We start from the raw sequence: 24,418 nt of genomic DNA, 5'->3' as shown, positions 1-24,418 counted from the left end.
GCTCTGAGCACTATGGGACTTCACATCTGAGGTCATCAATCCCCTAGAACTTAGAACTACACTCCTGGAAATTGAAATAAGAACACCGTGAATTCATTGTCCCAGGAAGGGGAAACTTTATTGACACATTCCTGGGGTCAGATACATCACATGATCACACTGACAGAACCACAGGCACATAGACACAGGCAACAGAGCATGCACAATGTCGGCACTAGTACAGTGTATATCCACCTTTCGCAGCAATGCAGGCTGCTATTCTCCCATGGAGACGATCGTAGAGATGCTGGATGTAGTCCTGTGGAACGGCTTGCCATGCTATTTCCACCTGGCGCCTCAGTTGGACCAGCGTTCATGCTGGACGTGCAGACCGCGTGAGACGACGCTTCATCCAGTCCCAAACATGCTCAATGGGGGACAGATCCGGAGATCTTGCTGGCCAGGGTAGTTGACTTACACCTTCTAGAGCACGTGGCACGGGATACATGCGAACGTGCATTGTCCTGTTGGAACAGCAAGTTCCCTTGTCGGTCTAGGAATGGTAGAACGATGGGTTCGATGACGGTTTGGCTGTACCGTGCACTATTCAGTGTCCCCTCGACGATCACCAGAGGTGTACGGCCAGTGTAAAAGATCGCTCCCCACACCATGATGCCGGGTGTTGGCCCTGTGTGCCTCGGTTGTATGCAGTCCTGATTGTGGCGCTCACCTGCACGGCGCCAAACACGCATACGACCATCATTGGCACCAAGGCAGAAGCGACTCTCATCGCTGGAGACGACACGTCTCCATTCGTCCCTCCATTCACGCCTGTCGCGACACCACTGGAGGCGGGCTGCACGATGTTGGGGCGTGAGCGGAAGACGGCCCAACGGTGTGCGGGACCGTAGCCCAGCTTCATGGAGACGGTTGCGAATGGTCCTCGCCGATACCCCAGGAGCAACAGTGTCCCTAATTTGCTGGGAAAGGGCGGTGCGGTCCCCTACGGCACTGCGTAGGATCCTACGGTCTTGGCGTGCATACATGGGTCGCTGCGGTCCGGTCCCAGGTCGACGGGCACGTGCACCTTCCGCTGACCACTGGCGACAACATCGATGTACTGTGGAGACCTCACGCCTCACGTGTTGAGCAATTCGGCGGTACGTCCACCCGGCCTCCCGCATGCCCACTATACGCCCTCGCTCAAAGTCCGTCAACTGCACATACGGTTCACGTCCACGCTGTCGCGGCATGCTACCAGTGTTAAAGACTGCGATGGAGCTCCGTATGCCACGGCAAACTGGCTGACACTGACGGCGGCGGTGCGCAAATGCTGCGCAGCTAGCGCCATTCGACGGCCAACACCGCGGTTCCTGGTGTGTCCGCTGTGCCGTGCGTGTGATCATTGCTTGTACAGCCCTCTCGCAGTGTCCGGAGCAAGTATGGTGGGTCTGACACACCGGTGTCAATGTGTTCTATTTTCCATTTCCTGGAGTGTACTTAAACCTAACTAACCTAAAGACATCACACACATCCATGCCCGAGGCAAGATTCGAACCTGCGCCCGTAGCGGTCGCGCTGTTCAGATATTTGGTGCCTTTATCGTTTTTACATAACTGAAAAGCGACATTGCTTAAACGACTGCCAAATATTAGTAGAAATGCTGAGTATAATTTGACCTCTGACACAGTGACATTAATTATATTACAGAGCTTTTCCCCGAGTGCTGAAGAGCCTTTACCTTCACTGATGTCAGTATATGCCAAATGTTGTAAATCAATAGGATAATTATTTGTGTAAATGCCATTTTGTATTTAATTTAGAGGTAATCTCGGAAGTTTGAGCTCACCATATATTAGGTTTCAGTGGTTTTTCTAAAACCAGAGGGAGAGTGCGGGGCTATTGAACGCCGTAAACACATCGCTGATCGTACTACAAACACACGTTCTGGTATTTAGTATGCACTATTCATGTGCAGTGGACTGGCACACCTCGCAGCGAATTACGGCAGGCACTTAGATCGTAGACAAGATTCTGTGCTGCCCACGTGACGTCCCGCAACGTGGGTTCACAGCGGAGAGGCGGCGCGCCAGACAGCGTCGAGGTCGTGCTCGATATCGACCTGGCCGCAGAGGCAGCCGCCACGTCCAGCTCCAGGGACACGAACACGGCGCGCCGCGCCTGGAGCCTCCAGCACTTTTGGCAAGGTGTCAAGACGCCTCGCGCCGCACACAGCTATCCAGTATCGACCTATCCATGCAGACCCAGGACGAAACAGGCAGCTGATGCCTGTGCCTGTTCCTTATCGGAAGTCGATCATATATGGACACACTAACAATTATAACTTCTGGAATTCATGGCCTCTGTTTTCAACTACTTCCTGAGGGGGATAGCGGGGGGGGGGGGGGAATTACATATTCAAACCAACATAAAAAGGCCGAAAGGAAAAAAGTACTCAATAATCTACAGAGGAGGAAGTGTAACAAATTCATTCTCTTGATTATATGGGAAAATTATAAAGGCGAGAATCGAATAACAGATAATGGACGAAGAACAAAATTGGTTCCTACTCGGATGACCATCTACAGACAATATGTTTTGCCTAGAACATATAGTGGAAGAAAAGAAACTGACGAGGAATTTTGAGACGAGTACGGTTTTCATTGAACTTAAGAAAGCTTATGATGGCTTTCCGCTCAGTAAATTGTGGACTGCAATGTCAGAGAATAGAGTGAGCCGTTTATAGGCTCAATTAATTAAAGCTTTATACAGTGCCAGAATTTGTAGAATTAAAATAAGTCAAAAATATCTGGAGATATTCCAGTGACCAAAAAGTTACGAAAGGATGCGCGTTAATTTAAAATAAAATTCCTCACGTAGGATAGATGTGTCTATAAATCACGACAAGATCTTCTTGGCATTTTGCTGATGACCATGTCATTTTTAAAGCGAATGAAAATGAAATGAAGCACGTGGTTAGAAAGTTACACAGATAACATCAGAATTGGATTCAACCATTAACTTAGGGGAAACGAAATATTTGGTACCTAGAGGACTGAGTCAAGACTTGGCGTAAGGTCTGTGGACTATTACAAATATTTGTGAGTCTTTAACAATAAAATGCATCCATAAAAGGAAAATTAAGATCCACACTGGCCAAGGTAGACAAGCAATCAAACACGCTTCTGTCTATAGCCTTTTCGGATTTTGAAAAGTTGCATTGGGGTAGCCACACAGGTGTTCCACATGCCTTTGCTGAGCAAGGGTTGGAAGTGATCTGTATTATCATCCTTAACTTCTGCAGCTTTTGTTAGTTTCAGGGAACCATCTGAAGACTTTTGAATAGGCAGAGGAGTGAAACAAGGTAATCTCATGTCTCCCAAGCTGTTCCCTGTCGGCCTGGTAACGACAATATCACAACCTGAGAAGAAAGAGGATGGCTCTGAGCACTATGGGACTTAACATCTGAGTTCATCAGTCCCCCATAACCTAACTAACCTAAGGACATCACACACATCCATGCTCGAGGCAGGATTCGAACCTGTGACCGTAGCAGTCGCGCGGTTCGGGACTGAAGCGCCTAGAACCGCTCGGCCACAACGTTCGGCAAGAAAAAGGAATTAGAATCGGTTGCAAAAGACTCGACAATCTGAGATTTGCAGATGGCATTGCACAAATGACAAATGATTTTGGAGAAGTGTGGAAGACGGCCTCGGATTTCGCCTCGAATGTCAGGCATTTTCAATAAACATAAACCTTCGCAAAACTTATCTCTAACGAATGTAGGACGGTAGGAGACGTACCACTCAACCACGCACTACTCGACACTGCCATCGAATACATACACACTTCAAAAAAATATTTATATCACCCCGGTACCCAGAACTCCTGAAGATAGATGTTGACTGGATATTCATTTGACTATGAGATGTCACTAAACCCGCCCAAAGATGTAAACAACCGTGCATGAGCAGCACCTGTTAGACGAAGGGGGTCCGACAACCTATCAGTTCCAGTAATTCTACTAGAAAGGAGGTACACGGCTCGTGTTGTCTGTAGTTGAACCATGCCTAGACGGTTAATACCGCGGTTCGATCGCGTCCGCATTGGTGTTTTGTACCAAGAAGCGCCCTCAAGGGAAGTGTCGAGGCGTCTCGGAGTGAACCGAAGCGAGGTTGTTCGGACATGGAGGATATACAGAGAGACAGGAACTGTCGATGACCTGCCTCGCTCAGGCTGCTCAAGGGCTAATAATGCAGTGGATGACCGCTACCTACAGACAATGGCTCGGAGGAATCCTTACAGCAACTCCACCGTGTTGAATAATGCTTTTCTTGCAGCCACTGGACATCGTGTTACGACTCAAACTGTGCACAGTAGGTTGCATGATGCAAAACTTCACCCCCGTCGTCCTGGTGAGGTCAATCTTTGCAACCACGACACCATGCAGCGCGGTACAGGTGGGCTCAACAACATGCCGAATGCACCGCTCAGGGTTGGCTTCACGTTTTTTCCCACCGGTATGAGTCGCCTATGCCTTCAGCTAGACAGTCATCGGAGACGTGTATGGAGGCAACTGTTAACTCACGAAGTTTACGTCGTGCACACGAGTTGATGTTACAAATGCCATGCCTTTACAAAATGGCGACTAAGCAAGACATGAGATTTCGTGTGATGGAATATGCCAAATGTGCGGAGCGTCCATGCGGAAGGAATTATGGAGAAGAAACACCATGCAAACAGAACAGTTCGCGTTTTCACGTATGAAGGTGTATGGGCTGTTTCCCTCCTGAGCGACGATTGTAATGGGTACCTTTTACCTAGATATGTTGCAGTTGTGATTGTTTCCACAACTGACTGCTCATTCCGAGAATTTCATCTTCGAACAAGAGGAGGTACTCCTTCATTGGAACATCTTTGTTCGTTGCTACCCAAACGGCGAACTTCCATATCGCGATTGGGCATAGTGGTGAAGATGACACACTATCCCTTTGGGCTACCAGGTCGCCTGACCCAACGCCTTGTGACTCTTACCTGTGGGTGTATATTAAGGGACATGTTTACGTACCCCCACGGCAGAGAACACTGGAACAGCTAAGATAACGCATGAATACTGCTGTGATAACCAATGACAGGATGTTTCTACGTAAGGTATGGAACGAAGTTTATTACCGCTTGGATTATGTCTTGTAACCACAGGGACACTCAGACGTTTTTAGAGGACAAAACGCAAACTTCGTGAGCGCGCGGTTCTATTCGTGCATCAGTTATATTTGTACATGTAATACTTTGGAGAATGTCGATCATTGAACACGAATGAATCAATGAAAGGAAGATAGGGAGGTAGACGACGAATATGTCAACGGAGCCAGAGCACATACTCTGATTTGGAAAGGAACACGGCAAGTACCCTTTCAAAGGAATCGTCCTAGCATTTGCCTAAAGCGATATAGGGGAAATCACTGGCAGGGGATGCTTTGTTCTGAACTGCTATAACAATATATATACATATAAGAAGAGCATTTCTTCCTTCAGTGTATTTTACCACGAATGGCAATTAGTTACCAATCGGCGTTTCGGGACATTACGAGTAAGATAGTGACGTGAAGTGAAAATGAAATAAATTTAAACGAGAAATCAACTAAAATTTCCCTTTTCTGTTTGTTTATATGTAGTCTATGCTTTGGAGTGCAATGCCGAGACACAGGAAGCGCTCTGGCTGGCTCTGAGTACTACGGGACTTAACTTCTGAGGTCATCAGTCCCTTAGAACTACTTAAATCTCACTAACCTAAGGACATCACACACACACACACGCCCGAGGTAGGATTCGAACCTGCGACCGTAGCGCTCGCGCCGTTCCAGACTATAGCGCCTAGAACCGCTGGACCACCCCGCCCAAAGGAAGCGCGCTCTGTGAATTATGTCCCGAAACGTACGAAGGTAAAATGGTTATCGTTAATGGCCACAGGTAGCACCGACGGAGATACAGAAAATAATGATATGCATGCCGAAATTTCTAACTCTTCTACTCACGGAGCATGTATTGAAATTAATTACTTTAATAATTGAAGACGTTAAGTGTCTATGGATTATGTTTTGAGCTCTTGATGGACAGTGATGAAAGCTGTGACGAGATAGTCATCAACAATGAATTGGTAAAGTTAAATTATTAAATAATTCAGCGTGTCAGTATGACAAACTCAATGTGAAGGAAAAATTTATAGATGTTAGATTTTTTTCTTTAGTTACATGAGAATAATTTAATGTGTAACGATACATCAATCTTTGATTTAACACATTTGTGCTAACAAAGAATTTTTATGCATTTTTCTTTTACGTCAGGAAGCACTGATGTGTCCTATCAACCCAAGTGAAACTCTATCCTTATCTTAACTATTAATTAGGAATATTAGACAGAATTTTAGGTTTTCTCCGAGTCTTTTTGGCAGAGTAGACTTTTGAAGATCATAAATATTTCACGAGTTCGATAACTTAATTGGTTTTCAGTGCTGAAACCGTAATATCACAGCTTTTATATTACAGTATTGAAAAATCGGACAGGTAGCCAACAGTCATTTGATGGAACGTCTGTTACAATAACTTAGCTTTCATCCTGATCGCTTGTGCAGCTGTAAATATACACATTAAACGCGCTAATAGGGACTGTACTGACTTTGTTTGTGTGTCTAGCTTCTTGTATTAACACTGTAGGCACTGACGATGTCCTGGCGCTCTAGGTAACATCGGTAACTGTTACCACTTTCTGAAGCTTCAAGTAGAGACATGATGTCACGAAAAACATGTTTCTACATGGACAAACGGGGATTTGAACCACTGTCCTCCTGAATGCGACTACCTCGCCCGGTAGTACGTAACTGTTTTATGATTGTAAGAACGCATTGTGCTACGGAAAATCAAGCGGAGGCCCCTCTCGGGCAAGAATCATCGTGTTAGCTATTAGCATGACTCACAGGCCGCTTGTATTGTTCCTGCCTCTACTGTGTACACAAAATAGTTGGAACTGTTTCCCATGTACCTCGGCACCAGCGATAAGGAGGAGCGTTTCCCACGGACACTGAGGCGTCTCTCGCCGCCGACTGACAGCGAACGTGTGTCCAACAAGGCTGACGATGTTTGCGGCTCCCACCTCACACCGCTACACTTGGCCAGGATTCCCACAGTTCAGAGCGTACCCTGGACTTCAAACTGCATCAAGATGCATTCACTCTACGCTATATTTGCCTCCCGTAACAGTTGTAGGAGGCTGTTTCGCAAGTCTAATGTTTCGCTCATAATTTAGGCCCCTTTTATACGAGCGACTTTCTTACCTCTTTCGACTACTCATGGCCAGTGAGTCTACTACATCGCCCCTGGGGATTTCTCCCGTGCTGTGTGTCGCCTGTAGAAAATGCTGCGTGTCAAAATTGTGTCTTTCGAGGGATCTGTCTTCTATGCAGTTTGGCACCAGACAGGTGGAAGTAATGTTTTGAAAGATCGTACTTTTGCCAAAAAAAAAAAAACCGTAATGTAGTAGCAAAGAACTAGCAATGAGAGTAAAGTATATTAATGGTTCTTACGGTAAATTCGCAACACTTCTGAGAAATGAAAAAATAGTGTCCTCCAAATATTTCAAAACATTTGCTCGAGAAAGTATACAGGGTGTGTCAGGAGCAAAAGGTATATATAATTTTTAAATGAATACCCGGGCGTTTGGGTCGTAATTAAATAAAGAACAATACAGTTTTCGGCCTTTTATGCCATTTTCAAGTGACTGAGTTTGTGTCATTAACACATACTGCAGGACATCAAGCTCAAAATTGGCCATAGATTAAGAAAAATAATGGCTCCCCACGTAATGCCAGATATAAAATAATCATCTTGTGAGATGGTTAGTAAATAATGGTGGGAGCACGTCTAATTCTACTTTGGTATATAAAAGATGAATACGTGTCCTTGAGTCGTAATGCTTTAAGGGGTGACAGTATCAGTGACACTGAAGGAAAAAAACCAGAAAAAAGGCGCATATACTCTGCTTCGAATGATTTCCGAGATAGAACACATTTAATACTGCTTTCGGACGTTTTCCTTTACTAAACCGAACACCGCACCCTCCAGTCAAAATGTGTCTCAGCTGTGTTAAATCCCACTACGTTACTTACAAAAATCGTCCAAATTTATTTCTTCTCTAGGACTAATAGTTTCTGTGAACAGAACGGGAGCAACGAGGTATTTGTTTGTGATTTCTGGATCACCTCGAATGAGGGTGTCCGCACGTTCCAACATTGTAGGAATCACAGTTGTGTGCAACCGGCACGCAAGACATCGGACAGATTTGCGAGAACTTCCTTGTGATGATGATAGACGCCTCGCCCGGCGACTCACCGTGCTTTTATTCATTGCCCGATCTTAATAGACATTATTCAAACGCCTATGAATATCTGGTGCTCTGGTTTTCCGCCAAAAGAAACACAATGGCAGCTCTGCTTAGTATGCACCTCCGTTACAGACGACATTTTGAGGGTGAAGTATAGCGCCTCCACCTAGCGGAACTTCATGAAACTACAGGGGCTAAAGTGGGGATATTCCACGGAGTCTCACAACAAATTCCGAATTTTACAACAAATTCCGAATTTTACAACCGAACCTTGCTGAGAAGAAGAATGTGTTGCAATACTTACTGAGCGTTCCACGTACATTAAGTAAGTTCTATCTCGGAAACCATCTGGAATAGGGCATATATCAATATGTAGATTTTTTTGTTCAAAGTCGGTAATAATGTCATCCCTGAAAGCATGTACTTTCTTTCTGACACAGTCTGTATACTTATGAACACGTCAAACAGTATGTGGAAAAGAGTAAACAAAACCTTTGTTTCATCCTTTGTATCTTATTTTATTCCTAAGTGTCATCATAGAAAATAGTTTTCTCGTTACGTTGATCTGACTTCCTATGTTGAAACAATTTTCATTAAAAATATTGTAAAAAGTGAATGCCTTTTTGCCTACAAATATTTCATCTCTCTTGTAGGAGAATAGTTGCAGGAAAAGTGGCAGGCCCTCGTCCAACCTATGCTGTGTGTCACGAAAGTAAAACAAAAAAATAGAGATTAAAAAGTTTACTTCCAATGCTGACAGATGATGTCACACTCCCTGTTTCTGAGCACGCGCCATCCAGCGTACTCAATTATTTAGGATTCTACACTCGGCACCGTTGATCACTTCTTTACTCTCGAGGTGGTTGGAGGTTGATTAAAGGCAACCACGTGTTGCCCAACCATAACAAGTAGTCTATTTTGGCCTGAAAGCAGACTGTGTAAAACGGGCTTGACACAGAGCGAAACATTGCTCGGAACAGGTGTGAAAAGGGTGTGTCATCAATTTGGGAGACAGAACATCAGCGCGCTCTGCCACACCTCCGGCTGCTGCAATCGCTTTCCCTCTCATGACGAAAAAGAAAACGGAGTAAGGAATTATACCGCCGGCACTGACAATGTGGGAATCAGTTTATGAGGGGAAGTGCAGTGGAATCCATGGAGAATACCATCAGGAACTATACCTGTATGACTGGATAAATTAGTGTTTGTGTTGCATCATTGTTCCACCAGAAAATCGGAGAGAAGTACAAGAAAGTGACAGAAGCAGTAAGTCTTAGACAGGGGCTGGCTGTGACATTGTGGCTCACTGCGGCAAATGATTCACACACAAGTTTACAGTATCTGTTTATAATTTCAAAGAACAACCTCACTCATGCCCTTTAAGATCCATCCAGAAACTACAATACAAACCAGCTTAAACCAAACCCTTCAAAGACCCAAGTGTGTGGTTTTCATTTGAGAAAGAGGGAAGCCACTCGCAAGTTGAAAATAGTATGGTCGGGGGTTGAACTGGAACACTCCAAAATACCTAAGAGTGACACTTCATACATCTCTCAAATTCCAAAAGCACTGCATGAAATGCAAGTCTAAAGTCTCCACCAGGAACAACCTCCTACGGCAACTGGCCGGATCTCAGTGGGGTAGTCATTCTGGAACAATCCGAACATCTGCAATGGCACTATGCTATTCTGCGGCAGATTATACCTGTCCTGTTTTGTATAATTCAACTCATGCCAAACAGGTGGATGTAGCTCTCAACGAAACCTGCAGAATTATAACAGGTTGCTTGAAACCAGTCTAATAGTTTTAACCCCTCGCAGGGATAGCACCACCACTGGTTCGAAGAGTTAGATAAGAGTTGTGAGGCTTTACCTCCTGGCCGTGACGAGGAATGGACCACTTGGAAGTCCCTCAATAGGCTGAGATCGAGAGTTAGAAGATCAAAAGTTAACCTGGCAAAATGGGGATTCACTGATCCAAATGATATTCGGTGTGACTGTTGCGCAGAACAGACAGTCCGGCACATGCTTCTGTGTCGATCGTGTACAGTCTCCTGTACAGAAGATGATCTTCAACAAGCAACAGAAAATGCACTGTAAGTGGTCAAGTTTTGGTCAAAAGTAATTTGATCATAACCGTGTAAAATGTACGTACATGTAACTTTATGTTTGTAACACGAAAATAATTTTTTTTTTAAAGAATACTGTATCACGAATGATCCCAGCAGTTTGTGATGCGTTGACTGACGCACTTCAGGAATATGTAAATGTAAGGAATATTACATTTCAACAGTATTTCCCAACATGTATTTATAACTAACACCAAAACAAAATACAGTTGTTGTAAGCGTCATTGAACAGCTATTTTATATAAGAAAGTAAAATTACGTCAAATATTAAGGTTTAGAAAACTTTCTCGGGAATACTCAATGAAAATAAAAATAATTATAGGAAGACTCAACGATGAAAGTTACATTACCATGTGGCAGGATTGTAAAGGACGAGGACGCACTGTGATCTCGTCTGTGGTCCTCCTGCTTCAGTGATTCGCACACAACAGGGAATGAAGCTTTCACCATGTGAAACAGCAGAAGCGAGGCACAATGTATCGCGCGCAAAATTCATGGCCTGAATCTCCGCGAAACAGCCTCGTGCAACACGTATTACAGTGGGGACCACACTCGCACCAGGGGTGGCTTGCCTCGGAAAGGTGTTGCGCGAGTGTGATCCTTGTCTAAACGCAGCTTTACATTCAATTCAGCACGAAACCGTATGAAGGAGGATACAAGATGAACATCAACAAAAGCAAAACGAGAATAATGGAATGTAGTCGAATTAAGTCGGGTGATGCTAACGGAATCGGATTAGGAAATGACACGCTTAAAGTAGTAAATGAGTTTTACTATTTGGGGAGCAAAGTAACTGATGATGGTCGAAATAGAGAGGATATAAAACGTATACTGGCTATGGCAAGGAAAGCATTTCCGAAGAAAAGAAATTTGTGAAACATCGAGTATAGATTTAAGTGTCAGAAAGCCGTTTGTGAAAGTATTTGTATGGAGTGTAGCCACGTATGGAAGTGAAACATGGACGATAAAGTTTGAACAAGAAGTGAATAGAAGCTTTCTAAATGTGTGCTACAGGAGAATGTTGAAGATTAGGCGGGTAGATCACGCAACTAATGAGGGGGTATTGATAGAGGAGTTAGTGGCACAACTTGACTGGAAGAAGGGATTGGTAGGGCATGTTCTGAGGCATCAAGGGATCACCAATTCAGTATTGGAGGGCAGCGTGGAGGGTAAAAATCTTAGAGGGAGAGAGAGAGATGAATACTCTAAGCAGATTCAGAAAGATGTAGGTTGCAATAGGTACTGGGAGGTGAAGAAGCTTGCACAGGATAGATTAGCATGGAGAGCTGCATCAAACCAGTCTCAGGACTGAAGATCACAACAACATGAAACCGTCCTACCGTGAAGTCTGTCAGTATGCTTTCAATAGATTTGAGATAGTTCGTTATCTGTTGTGTTTCCACCTCTTTCATTTGCTCTTCATGAGAGCAGAACGAGCTATTATAGACCCTCAGCGAGATATTCCAATAGGCTGATAGTATGGCAGAGGGGTTCTTAATCAGGTTTATTTGGGAAGGTAGTACCATTTGCAGCATTCGCCTGAAGACGAAGGGAAATCTGCCAAAAATCTTTGTCTTAACTGGGGGTTCGAACCATATCAATCTTTAATCAGCTGCCAATGTAAATAACTGCGATGCGACGAGAGCAAACGTGAGAAGTAACCAAGAAGTGAAGAATTGCAAAACTTAGGACGAACTTCCGAAACCTGTCTTGTCTTTCGAATACCAAGCTGCAGCACACAGAAGCTGTACGAAATGGCACGGACGTGCGAAATCACTAGAAGGGCAACCAATTGCGACACCTGCCCCTATTGGCAGAAATTTGGAAGTGTATCGTACGAGTGTTAAAAAGACTGGATGCAGAACTAGTGACCTTTTCTAGGATACTGTTCGAGTATTTATCATCAATATTAAGCGGGCGTTCTAGAAGGCGCCGAAGAAATTGTGCGTTATCGTGGTATCAGGATCGCAACAAGCCGCAAACTCTAAAAACGTATTGTTTATCTTCAGTTTCAATATTTCATTGACAGGGAACAGCAACTTTATTTAAATTCCTTACAGCGTTTATTAATGATTCTGTAAACAGTTGCTGCAACTGTTGACAGAAAGATTAATAAACGATGTAAGGAACGTATTGCTTTAACAGTGTTAATACTTATTGCTGGAGAACTACAGTATCTGATCAAAAGTATGCGGACATCTCTGAGTAATGCGGAATTGACCACTAGATGTCATGAAAAGCGGGCCCGCCAGTATTAAAGATGGCAGAACAGGTCGGTCATGAGAGCTCAGTGACTTCAAGCTAGTCTTTGCACCTGGCCTCAGTAACATATCCGCCAGGGACATTTAAACCATTCTGAAACCACCCAGGTCGAGAGTTGGTGATGTGATTGTGAAGTGGAAACGCGAAGTAACAAATAAAGCTAAATCAGGACCAGGCAAACCTGATTTACTGATGCACAGGGACCGTCGAGCTTTTCCGAAGGTACAATAGCATGTCACTGGCGGAAGAAGTCCCTCGCGAGCTCCAAAGCGTTACTAGCAGTTCAGTTACCACATTAACTATGTAAAAGGAGTAAACATGTATGGGGTAGAACGGTCGATGAGCTCATTGTGAACTACACATTCCTGTGGTCATTGTTAAGCGGCCCATAAGGTGGTGTAAAGAGGAACGCAACTGGACGGTGAATGACTGGAAACCAGTGATTTAGAGTGAGCCATCACGCTTTACTCAACATGGGGAAATTACTCAATGAGGAGTAAACTGACTTTTTCTGAGGGGTAAACACTAAACGATTCGAGTCTATTTCAATCAAGAAAGAATTATTTTCAAAACATTATTGCTATTATCGAAATTTTGTAAGACTAATACTGATTATATAACTCGAATAACGGTCGTGTTCAAAAGCTGTAGGTTATCAATAATTACTTCTTCTCAATTAGTAGCACTAATGGGGTGGAGATTACAGGTTCCTCAAATAGTCCACCGGCTACGCACACATGTTGTGCTTTGTCCTGTACATCACTGACGATGAAAGTGAGACATGTACGTAGCAAATGCTGAATGTGTCAAGAAAATGTCTTCCACAAGTTGTTCAGTAACTACACAATAGGTACTATGGTGCTGTACACAGTATTATTATTATTATTATTATTATTATTATTAGTGACTGATCAGACTCAAAGCGTTAAAAGCCCTAAGTCTTCCAATTTAAACCAGTTCAGAAGTGATTTATGATCAGTAAGTATAGTGCACACATTTTAAATTGTGTTGATTTTCAATGGGGTTGCAGCGTGCAGGTCAGTGAAGTGCCGCAATGGAGAGGAGTAATGCAGGGGAAGCATGTTTTGTAACACATGTCTACCCTCACTGTGGATAGTTAGCTTTCTTATCAGAGAAGGAGCTTCGGGTAGCACGTGCGATGCACCACGAATTCCTTCATTATTCATTCAAAATTCATGTTTCGTCGTTTTAAAATAATAAGTCTTCCAAGAAAAGTCTTTCATTCTACTGTTAAGTTAGGTGCGAAAGTTGGTGATAATGTGGGGGACCAAGGGGAGGCAACAGACGGCAGGGAGGGGAAAAGAGTTCGGGCGGTGCTAGTTAATGTCCAGTTGACTCAGGCGAATGGTCTAAGTTTGGGAACCACAGCTCTACGGCCTTTGGCAATTCGATGGAAGGGCTTGGCCTTAACGAATGCAACGAGAACGTCAGCTGCCATCACGTATCGTGTCAACAGGTGGTGGTGTCAAGGTGTGGGGAGGTTTATCATGGTTAGGCTGTGGTCCCCTTATGGCTTAGGAAAACGCTAAATGCGGAAGAATGCCTACACTTTTTGCACCATTGTGTACTGCTTGCGATAGAGCTTTGAGACCATGACTGACTGTTTCACCATAACAAAGCACCCTGTCACAAAACAGCATCTGTTAGGCAAGGATTAGTGGACGCTAACATTCCTTAAAAGGACAGGGCTGCCCGGAATAACGACCTGAATAATATGATTAGTATTTCAGCTTTTCTCCAAACCACGACGTTCTGTGGGACTGATGACCTTAGCTGTTTAGTCCCTCTTAAACATCCCAACAACCACCACCACCACAACGTCCACCATCACTAAGCTCTCTGGTTTCGGCTGTTGAAGGCTGGGCTGTCATTCATCCACATACATTGAAACACCTCACTAAATGTTTTGTAAGTAGAGTTGAAGTTCTCATGAAGGTGAAGGGTCGAACACCTTATGTTAATCTAGGTATCCGGAGTTTTTTCATCACATTACGTCCACGCCCAAAATGAATGTGTGTGTGTGTGTGTGTGTGTGTGTGTGTGTGTGTGTGTGTGTGTGTGGGAGGGGAGGGGGGTGGAGGAAGCATATCTGAATGGATGGTGTAACATTCGTTTTGGTGTTATAAGTTATTTTGTTTGTATGGTTGCAAGAACAAGGCTGCATTTTATACTGTGTACATACTATTGTGAAACTGGGCCCATAAGTAACTTTGACAACTGTATGTTTTTTTGAAACATTCTCTGCATTTTCATTTTGGGTTCAGGTCTCTAAGTAGCTGTCATTATACAGTGATCACTGCCTGAGTTTTAGAGGAGTAAGGAGTCAGCAGTGGACTTTTCATACTCCAGAACAGTGCTATCATCAGCTTTCCTGCAGAAGCTTTGCTTTTGAACTCCTTGCTGTAGGAGAAATGGAGGTTTTAGGTTTTACAGAATGCTCTGCGGCTCTGACTTTCTTTTTTGTTTTTGTCACCTGACGTGATACCCAGCGAACACACACTCTGCGATAGTTTATGGATTCGTGGTCAACTGCAAAAGCTGAACCGTGGTTAGTAGTCATATGCGATATCATCACGAATCATTCACTCAGAAGTCTTAATGTACCTCTTCGCTGAAGGCTACACGAACGCTCTTTGGTGTAAATGGTTTGTTCATTGTGACATTTTCACAATACTGCAGCAAGTCTACGAACAATCTTCGCACCTTCAGTTCACTGAGAATACAAGAAACGAATCTCTGTCCCATTTCTTCATTGGTGCATACGGACTACGGGACACTCAAAATAAAATGCTCTAAAATCACAGTGAATTTATTTATTCACTGAACTAACAAGGATGACGCAAAATAACAATGAGACTAAGGTACATCATCGTTAACCCTGTGGCGCATAGCGTCCACTACAATGAACAGCTGTTAAAGGTCGCTTCTTTGGCATTTTCAATAAATCCTCAGGCTGCAAATGCACACAGTTCACTGCAGTGGGCACTCCCTACTGGTGTTGTGTCTTGCATGCATTTGCAGCCTCATGACTGTTTGGAAACGCCAGAGAATTGACCATTAAAAGTTGTCCACTGCAGTGAAATTCATGCACCACAGGGTTAAATTAGTGCTGCCAAGAAAGATATGAAGCAGAAAAATATTGCCTTTGCCTATTTTCATGTACCGGTTTGTTTGCTTGGAAAGACAAGGAAGTAATGTACATGTTAATAAAAATGTAGTAGTAACATCGTACAAAAAGCCCGTGTGAAGTGAATATGAGACACTGTACTAAAACCATTCATGGATGTAAATGTTCACAACACAGCGAAAACGCGTTCCGGGTAATGAAAAAAGCGATACTCCAGAATGGATTCTGTCGTATATCGACAGGTCATGAAGTTACATTAAAAACTGTTGCCGACCAATCAAACGCATCCAGCACAATTTCAGTGGAGTGCTTTTTCATAAAGCCGATACAATAGCTTCGCACGCGTGGGTGGTGCGTTTGATACGTTTGGTGCTGTGCGAATCCGCTTCTGCTCTGTTGTTTTTGTGTAGTTTCCGCACGCATTGTTTGGTAGCAAGGCGGGGAACACACTCTTTAATGACGCTAGCTACTGCCTCAAAGCCCACGGAAACATTTCCGGGTAAAAACAGTGTTCGTTTTTAAACAGCGACCAAACGGTACACGCACTGCATTATTCCAGGGAGAAAAATATACAGTGCTTAACAGCGCTAAATTGCTCATAATGACTACCTTTACAACAGAGCTTGAAATTATAACTTCTTTCGTTCTTTAATTTCCTACCTTCAGTCAACAGGGAACTATTGACCCACACTGATTAAGCCAAGTTTCTTCGATGGGGGGGAAGGTTAGAACTGTAGGAAAGGGAGGCTCTGAAATCGCGCATGGACACAGAAAACAGTCGGAGCAATCGTCTCAAGTGCTTTGGTGAGTGCAAGGGAAACCTAAATCAGGATGGCAGGACAAGAATTCTAACCTGCCATTTGCAGACCCGAGTGAAGAGTCTGTACCACTGTACCACTTTGCTGCGCAAATTGCTTCGGCTTCTGCAACTGTTTCCGCTCATGGTGGCCACACGACATACTGAATAGCAGGGCTCAAAAGAGATGTACAGAGTTGAAAAGGTAATCATTTGTTACTTCTCATGTACCTAACCTGTGGTATTAAATAAACTGGATTCTTGTGTTTCCTTCTTGGTGTTGCAATTTCCACAAACGGTAGTGTGTATCATACAAAACATATTTGTCATTTGTTATCTGACTTCAAACTTGAAATTAAAACATTCTCGAAACTCTTGGGATCCCTGAGATCAATATCTTGCTGGTATCAATGTCGATAACAGATAAAAATTGTCAGTATTCTCGGTTTCTGGAATGGATAAACTATCTATAAAGATAATGAGTTTGCGTGGCCATCTTCCGCAGGAAGCACAGAAATATTTGTTTTGTAAATAATAACCGCTTTTGCTTGCTACATTGTATTTTATTTCTCCTAGTTGCCGTTTCGCCTTTTTCACTTTAAGGCGTCATCAGTGGGACCTAGAATGATACAGTTTTCTTCTGATATGTCTTATTTGTAGATTTTAAAGCAGTTCACGTCTCGTTTTTTATGTAACCCGAAGAACTGTAAGTTATCACTTACTTATTTAAAAAACGGGACGAGAACTGCTTTGTAACCTACAAATAACACACATTAAAACAAAACTGCATAATTGTAGATTCCACAGATGAAGGCTTAAAGTGGGAAAGGCGAAACGTTTCTGGGTGAAATGAAATACAGTGGAGCAAATATCTCTATGACATAATTATGTTTGGAAAGAACCCACAGTACATGAGCCCTACTCGCACATAGTCAATCTTTTGCCGCTCCCTCGTAATTATTTTTCTCCGGAGGCGGCGACGATCGTAACAGAAATCGAGAACTCACTGTGCAGAGTGAACGAGCCGGCTATCACAGACAGTCAGTAGATGGCTTCACATTTCTCGTGAATTTCAACTGTGACTAACATCATTATGAAATCTCTTAATGTAACGGAAATATTCACCTGAAATTCCGGATGGGGCCCCAAAACTTTAAATATAACAGTCTATCCAAGAAGCAGAAGTAACAGATTTTGGAGTTTCTGTAAGCATATCATTTGCGATAGGATGAGAATATGGAAAATATATGTGTTGCCCATAGCGAGGTGACTTGTGTAGATGTAGTTACAATTAAAGTAGTGAAATCTGAATTCTTGTAATTTTTACATTCAGTGTCATTTACAGAGAAAAAGCTTGAGGTAGCGGAAGCAGCTGTACGCAGTAGGACCTTTTACTGTAGTACGTTACAATCAGGCCACCGTTCCAGCAGTATCTCCGCACAGCACAGTAATCTACACAGCTCCTGTCGTGAATGTCAGCAGGGGCCAGCGCCTGTCACACCGCGGTGTATGCAACACGCGCGACGCACCATAGGCGCGGCAATCGCACATGTCAGGCGCACAGATTACTCTTCTGGGGGCGATAAATCGTGAGCTAAGGTAAACGTCCTCACAGACGTCAACACGGCGTTTCCCTTCTTGTCAAACACAGCAGCTGTGGCGCGTAGCATCTCACTGTTTACAAGAGGCCGTGCGCCACTGCTGACACAGATCATTGGAGAATTAGAAACGACGTCACTTAGCAGGAAAAAAAGAAAACGGGAGCTGCTTAAGAGACGAAAGTTTCGTTACCACAACAAGAGCGCGGGCACAGCGGGAGAAAAAGGCAAAAGGAATCGGCAGTAAAATACACAAAAAGTAACGAGCACGAGAATAACTACATATCCTATTTGTGAATTTCTTGCTTGTATAGCGTGGCGACTGTTCCATCAAAAGTTTCCCGAGGAATTTGCAGACAAATTTGAAATTTTACTGGTTTTTATTTCATTACGTCAGAGTAAGTTTTACTTTAGAGTTTTCATAGCCTCGTGTGAAATTTTTTAAGTTGCTTCGTAGTTTATCAGTGACTAGTTTAGCGTTTGCTGCTCCACTCACTGGTCTGTATGGTCTCCAAAGATTTACTTTTTTGTTTTTCTTTGGCATAATTTTTATTTTCTTCACAAACTGCAACACCTTCTAAACATTTTACGTTAATTAAAGCCAAGGAAGCATGGTCATTGCCAAACGTACTTCTGCAGCTGGAGTCCAAGGCTTTTGTCAATCATACCTTTTGCGTTCTTATGGTAATTTCTATACAAACTTTCATCCCCCTAACACATATTCCTTTATATCTAATGGAAAAGTGCTATACCAGTTTTCATATATTTAACTTAATTTTTTTTATAATGAAAAGTATTCTTAAAAATTTTCCGGCCGGAGTGGCCGTGCGGTTAGGGCGCTGCAGTCTGGAGCCGAGCGACCGCTACGGTCGCAGGTTCGAATCCTGCCTCGGGCATGGATGTGTGTGATGTCCTTAGGTTAGTTACGTTTAATTAGTTCTAAGTTCTAGGCGACTGATGACCTCAGCAGCTAAGTTGCATAGTGCTCAGAGCCATTTGAACAATATTCTTAAAAATTTTCCTCACCTATTTAACCCCCTAAGGAACTGAATTTCCAAAAACACTGAAACACGCTTTTTTTATTTGTAACCGAGAAGTCAAATACCACTTTTCATATATGTTAGTTTAAAAGTACTTTAGTAATTATTTAATAATGATTTATTTGCCAAACAATTTCACCCAGTATTTCACCCCATGTAGGTTAATTTTCAAAAATGCCGAAATACGTATATCTTTAATTCTTACCGAAAAGCTAAGTACCACTTTTCGTAGCTCTAGTCTCAAAATTGCACTAACAGCGACATATTTTCAAAAGGCGTTTCATATCCATTTCGCCCCCTTAGAGAGGAACTTTTAATAAATCCCTTCTTAAATGACGCCCACAGTATAAGATTCAGATCCTCTCCAAACTACAAGTTTTTATCCGAAGCGGTTCGGGCTGGAAGATGATGAGTCAGTCAGTCAACTTTAACCAGGACTGGAAAAAGGGTTATTTTGTTGTTCAAGAAATCATGTTCAATCTTAATACACTGTGATCCAGTTATTGCAGATAATAAAACTTCTTGTTCTTAACTTCATTCACACTGAGCAGACCCACGCCATACACACAATCAGCGTTAATTTTATCATTCAGACTTGTAAAACTTACGAAATGGCTCACAGACTGGTGCTGTTGGACTTTATTCATGCCACTTCATATTTCAATGTCAGTTCTCGGAAATCAATTTCCTAATGAGTCCAACTAAGTTCTCGAAACCACGAAAAAATCGCCTTTGAAGATCAGAAGCGCTGTTGAATACAAAACACTTTTAGCTGATTAACGTATTCACCGGCAGGTAAATGTGCGGCGTAAAAGGATTGTAATCGTAAGATCACTAACTCGAATCTCACTGGTAACAATTATATTCATTTTTCCTTTTATTTAATATACATGTTCATTACTGCACAAATGCTGGATCACACTTTTTTAATAAACACAAAATTTTGTTTTTAATATTTTTTGCATGGCAGTTTTCAGATGAATCAAAATCCACATTTAAATCCATACTCTACAAAAACACTGACATTTAGGGCAGTTAGTAAGTCTCAAAGTAAGTTATTAGTGCTGCTTCTCGCTCTATTCATGTATAAAACACAGGAAAAGTGATTGCTGAAATGCCTCTGTACGGACTTATGATTTAAGTATGATCTTGGCTTCACGATTTATAACGAGCATTACGTAGGACGTTGTAATATATTCCTGAATTCTTCACTTAAAGTTAGTTCTAGACTATCTAAGTAGGTTTAACGAGATATTTGCGTCTATCTTAAACCGCCTGGCAGTTCAGCCTTTTTTTTTTTTTAACATTTCTCTGACACAGTTCCGTTGGTTGAACGGAGCTGTGATCAGACCCTGCTCTTCTTTGTATCCATTTAATATCCATGGCCAGACCCATTTGCTAAGGGTCCCACACACTTTAGCAATATTATAGGATGGGTCGTGCGTGTGCCGTTTATGGAGTGTCCTTTGTAGACTGATTAAATTCTATTCTACCAATGAAACGCAGTGTGTTATCTGGTTTACCTACGATTGAAACAATGTGATCGTTCCTGGGATATATGGCCGAAATGCAAAAGACGAAGAAATAATTTGGCCGGTGGCGGTGGTCCAGCGGTTCAGGCGATCAGTCCGGAACCGCGCAACTGCTACGGTCGTAGGTTCGAATCCTGCCTCGACATGGATATGTGTGTGATGTCCTTAGGTTAGTTAGGTTTAAGTAGCTCTAAGTTCTAGGCGACTGATGACCTCAGCAGCTAAGTTGCATAGTGCTCAGAGCCATTTGAACAATATTCTTAAAAATTTTCCTCACCACAGATGTTAAGTCCCATAGTGCTCAGAGCCATTTGAACCATTTTGAAGAAATAATTAGCGTTACGTACAGGTATACTTAAGGTGCTGGACGTACCCAAGGTTGTATTGCTGTTATGGAATGATGTGAAGAGAGGAAAGGTGTTGAGAACAGCAATGATTAAGAAACTGATGAGGAAACCAGAGCGTTTGAAGACCACGTCACCTGTCTGGTCGTATCCAGACTAACTCAGCATAGCAACGACTGACGTGATCATAGAACCAATATTAAACAGACATGTCTTATGCAAACAATAATACTAGTAGTTAGCTGCAGTCGTCCAGAGTTTTCCTTACCTGTGGCGGGTTGAACTATATGACCGTAGGACTAATGACTGGAGTTTTGCACGCGAATAACGAGAGGATTGGAGCTACAATGACTCACAACATTCATAGACTTTTGGCAAGGTGAAACATTCGCTAAACGTTATGGCGACTTTCTTGCACACTTCCGCCTTAATTTACACCTCCCACGACAGCGAAATAGTATAGACTGTAACATTTAACGGTTCAGGGACAAAGTGAAGAAACGGGTCTACCAAAAATGCTGCGTAAGAGTCCAACGCACTAAACTGGCAACCAATCAAGGTCGCCGTCGCTGCTTATGATGAAACTGAGGGACGCGAATGACTTGCAACACTACTGCCCGATGGGAAATCCCCGGCTGAATTGGACGTGTCGTATGAGCTGCGGTTGCCGACGTGTGTTTGTTTTGTTTGTAGGTGGATAGGTAGCAAGGACAGGGAAGGTGAACAGTTCTCATACAGGAGGGCGACAAGGTGGAGGTTGTAGGCTACTCAGACACTTGCTCTCGATCTATCGTGTTAGGAAGGAAATTTACACTCCGCAAGCCACTTTACTGTGTGTGGCGGAGGGTACGTGGGGTACCACTGCAACTTGCCACCTGTCCTATTCCAGTCGCGCAAGATTAGCGGGGAGAACGATTGTTGGTAAGCCTCCGTGTGAGCTCTAATCTCTAATTTTATTTTAACCGCCTTTTCACGAGATACACATAGTAGGGAATAGTACACACTAGGAGTTTGAACAGTAAACCACAAAATAACGCAGACCACCTCTCCGCAGCGTCTGACACTGAAGTTGGACTTCCGTTCCCATGACGCACTCGCGATTACTAAAGGAAGCTGTTAGGAAAAGCGCTGCTCGTCTTCGGTGTTTCTCTATATCCTCTAGCAATTCTACCTGCTACAGATTCCAGACTGAGATATTCATTGAACGACGTTTCTGTAAGCTACCTCCTTTGTGCGTAGATTATACCTCCTGAGCATTCATTCCAGTGAATCTCGTGTGGCATCTGACTTGCCTGGTATTAGCTTCATGTAAAAGCTGCACTTTAATTCCCTAAGAAGAATGGGTAACTCTGAGGGATGAAGTCGTGAAGGCAGCAGAGGATCAAGTAGGTAAAAAGACAAGGGCTGCTAGAAATCATTGGGTAACAGAAGAAATATTGAATTTAATTGATGAAAGGAGAAAATATAAAAATGCAGTAAATGAAGCAGGCAAAAAGGAATACAAACGTCTCAAAAATGAGATCGACAGGAAGTGCAAAATGGCTAAGCAGGGATGGCTAGAGGACAAATGTAAGGATGTAGAAGCTTATCTCACTCGGGGTAAGATAGATACTGCCTACAGGAAAATTAAAGAGACCTTTGGAGAGAAGAGAACCACGTGTATGAATATCAAAAGCTCAGATGGAAACCCAGTTCTGAGCAAAGAAGGGAAAGCAGAAAGGTGAAAGGAGTGTATAGAGGGTCTATACAAGGGCGATGTACTTGACGACAATATTATGGAAATGGAAGAGGATGTAGATGAAGACGAAATGGGAGATAAGATACTGCGTGAAGAGTTTGACAGAGCACTGAAAGACCTGAGTCGAAACAAGGCCCCCGGAGTAGACAACATTCCATTAGAATTACTGACGGCCTTGGGAGAGCCAGTCATAACAAAACTCTACCAACTGGTGAGCAAGATGTACGAGACAGGCAAAATACCCGCAGACTTCAAGAAGAAGATAATAATTCCAATCCCAAAGAAAGCAGGTGCTGACAGATGTGAAAATTACCGAACTATCAGTTTAATAAGTCACAGCTGCAAAATATTAACGCGAATTCTTTACAGACGAATGGAAAAACTGGTAGATGCGGACCTCGGGGAGGATCAGTTTGGATTCCGTAGAAATGTTGGAACACGTGAGGCAATACTGACCTTACGACTTATTCTAGAAGAAAGATTAAGAAAAGGCAAACCTACGTTTCTAGCATTTGTAGACTTAGAGAAAGCTTTTGACAATGTTGACTGGAATACTCTCTTTCAAATTCTGAAGGTGGCAGGGGTAAAATACAGGGATCGAAAGGCTATTTACAATTTGTACAGAAACCAGATGGCAGTTATAAGAGTAGAGGGGCATGAAAGGAAAACAGTGGTTGGGAAGGGAGTGAGACAGGGTTGTAGCCTCTCCCCGATGTTATTAAATCTGTATATTGAGCAAGCAGTAAAGGAAACAAAAGAAAAATTCGGCATAGGTATTAAAATTCATGGAGAAGAAGTAAAAACATTGAGGTTCGCCGATGACATTGTAATTCTGTCAGAGACAGCAAAGGACTTGGAAGAGCAGTTCGAAATAACTATTACCTTCCTACCTGCCGGGCGGGGTAGCCGCGCAGTCTAAGGCGCCTTGCACCTGTTCGCGCGGCTCCCAGCCGTCGGAAGTTCGAGTCCTCAGTCGAGCGTGTGTGTGTGTGTGTGTGGGGGGGGGGGGGGGGGGGTCGTCCTTAGCGTAAGTTAGTTTAAGTTAGATAAAGTAGCAAAAAACGCAAATCTAGGGACCGATGACCTCAGCAGTTTAGTCCCATAGGAAGTTACCACTATCCTTCCTATCTCTTTCCGATCCCGTTCCCTTCCGATTTTTTCACCCTAATTATTCGTAATGGTGTGTTCTGTTTGCTAGGAGCTCTTGAATCCAATCAAACAGCTGGTCTGATATTCAGTACTCTCGTATTCTCTACTTTACGCGGCAGTGCGCCTCTTAGATTGCAAAGAACACGGCACCGGCGTAGGCGACGATATCTGCTGCTCTCTGCTTCTCATGGACGAACAAAGTGAGTGGCTTTCATAAATCGTCGTTGTAGACAAGAGATTTTAGGTTTCGAGAAGGATAATTATACGCGCATCTGTAATCGCTGCAAAAGAAACTTTAAAGATTGACTCATAATAGTGTATCTTCATA

General features: G+C 43.1%; 1 protein-coding gene across 1 annotated transcript in view; it reads right to left on the bottom strand.

The window, feature by feature from the left end:
* LOC126285377 (cell division control protein 42 homolog) overlaps positions 1–24,418 on the bottom strand; it is a 574,084-nt gene that overhangs the window by 171,787 nt on the left and 377,879 nt on the right. The window lies entirely within an intron of this gene.

This window comes from Schistocerca gregaria, chromosome 8 (assembly GCF_023897955.1).
Source record: "Schistocerca gregaria isolate iqSchGreg1 chromosome 8, iqSchGreg1.2, whole genome shotgun sequence".
Taxonomy (NCBI): domain Eukaryota; kingdom Metazoa; phylum Arthropoda; class Insecta; order Orthoptera; family Acrididae; genus Schistocerca; species Schistocerca gregaria.
The sequence above is the reverse complement of the archived record's forward strand: the minus strand, read 5'-3'. Positions and strand labels throughout refer to the sequence as shown.